Below are 2469 nucleotides of genomic sequence, written 5' to 3' on the forward strand. Positions count from 1 at the left end.
TTTTATTTATTACAAATTATGAATATGCATCAAATTATCATACAGTACCTCATAAAAATGCATAGTTACTATGTGCCAATTAAAACATAAAGACAACTAAATACCAAGAGTTTAGGATAAACCAGTGGCTACTTAGATGTAATTATTAAGCAAAATTAAAGTTATATAACCCAGTGTCCTAGCCTTGACTTCCAACATGAGTTTCAGATGCCTCCCAGTTCCCTAAGTAGACCTTTGCAAGGTTAGGTTACAGATGTTGGTCCCTCATTGAACGGTTTTTCACAAATCATTTCACAGATGATGGTCACACCTTTGGAAAGTCTGGTTGTGGACACTTTAGGAGTGAGTGCTGGCCCCAACTCTGGTTATCTCCTTTCGAGGTCATGTCATAGATTTTGAGTCCATCAATTTGTGGTCCTTCACAGACCCAAGTCATGAATCTATGTAGGTCACACCTCAGCTGCCTTCATGGGGGACAGGTTCCAATTCTGTTCTTACTCCTGTGTGGTCCCTTGCAAGACCAGATTCAAATTCTGGTCTTCACTATTAGTTTGACAGTGCTGGACCTGGCCCTAGGCAGCTGCCTGATGTCTTGCATACTGATGCTCAGCAGCTGAATCTGTGCTACCCCGCAGACTCCAGCCAGGTTTCTACCTCACTGAATACTACACAGTTCTGATGTGAAGTTTCCTCCTGCGGTCTAGAGTAATTCTGGATACTCTTTAGCTTTTAACTTTGCTAAAACTTTTAGTCTGGGCCTGCCAAACCAGGACTCAGCAGGGGTCTTTGTAACCTGGTGTCTTGCTCTTGATTTGGTAGAGGGCTGAGTGGAGAGGGATTTGGAGTCTTTTCTAATATTCAGTGCAATGTTTCTCTTCATTCTTTTCTCTTTAAATGTCTGTTTGGGGGAGTATAGCATCAGTTTTCTGAGGCCCTCTGTCTTGGGCCACAGCTCCAGCTACACTCTTAGTGAGAAAGGAGGGCCAGTTCCCTAGACCATGCAAATCCATCCAGGACAGACTGGATTCTTCATGTTCTGTTTTGTAAGTCTCCTTTTTTACTGTGATGTTAAACTAGATTTCTGGCCATCAGCTATCTTCTGGAAACAGGCCTAGCTTTTGATATGACTGCACAGAGACATTTCCCATCAGCGTTCTCTTCCTACCCACCATAATAAAAGGGGCTGCACACCCACTGGGTTCTTCTTTTAGTGGACAAGCAGTCCTGGTGGGAGAACTGCCTCTAAGGGGAAGGAGTGGACCAGGCAAGTCCTAGAACATCGGGTTAGGAGACTGAAAGGAGAAAATGTCACTGTCTCACTGGTACATTCTCCATAGTCCAGACTGGAGTTTACGCCATGGACTGCAGAAGTCCCAGCTCCTTGCTTTGTGTGCTGAGTTTCTAATGGGTCTTTTAGATTCCTGTGGAACACATAAAAATGGGATAATCCTGGTGCATGAAATTATCCCAGATGGATGATAGAATAAAGGGGTTGGAAACATCTGATCCGGTCCCAAGCCTGCACAGGATGAACATCACACATGAATCACGGCTCCTCATGACATGGAGTCAGAAGCTTGTCCCTGGTCACACAGATGTGGCTTCCGGTTCTTGGCTTGGTAGAGGAAGTGAAAGTGCCTTTCAGCACCTTATTGTACTTCGTGCAGAAGCACCACTTCTCTCTGCTTGAGGCCAGAGTTTAGTGTGTAGCCCCGGGCATTTCCTCACCCACGATGACCAGCCTGAAAGAGTATGCTCTTGTACACAGAAGTCAATGCAAGAGAGCAGAGGAAATTGTTGGTGGAAGGGGAAAAGCAGAAAAATGCCTGTAAAGAACCAACTTACTGTCCTGGTGTGCAGATGGAGGTTGCGCCCTAAATTTCATACCTTTTACATGAATTAAAAACACAGCTCACTGAGCAAAAGAATCACAGAGTCCATAGGCATTCAACACATTAGGGCATATGGAAACTCCAAAAGAGATTTGTTTCTTTTTTAAAAGTTATGCATTTCTTGATTATTTTACTGAGCATTGTTTGGCAGTTACGACATACTTTTTTGATAAATGGGTGAGAAATGCTCATCATTAAAAGCTAAAACATATAAAAACAAAATTGATAAGAAAAAATCAAAGCAATTGAATAATTCTTACCAACCAGATGTCACTACCATCAATGGGTTAGTGTAGATGCCTCTTGTAGTGGATATTTGTAAATATCTGGTAACACCGAATGATTTCAGCATTATTTAATGTGTTATTAAAATTCTTTGAAAGAATTATGCTGTAGGGTTGGAGACAGGGCTCAGCAGTTAGGAGGGCTTCCTGTGTTCCCAGAATTCTGAGTTTGGTTCCTAGCACTCAGGTCAGGCAGCTCATAACCATTTGTAACTCCAGTTTCACGGGATCTGACATATTCTTCTAGTCTTCATGGGTACACACACACACACACACACACACACACACACACA

Source organism: Microtus ochrogaster, unplaced genomic scaffold (assembly GCF_000317375.1).
Source record: "Microtus ochrogaster isolate Prairie Vole_2 unplaced genomic scaffold, MicOch1.0 UNK56, whole genome shotgun sequence".
Classification (NCBI taxonomy): Eukaryota; Metazoa; Chordata; class Mammalia; order Rodentia; family Cricetidae; genus Microtus; species Microtus ochrogaster.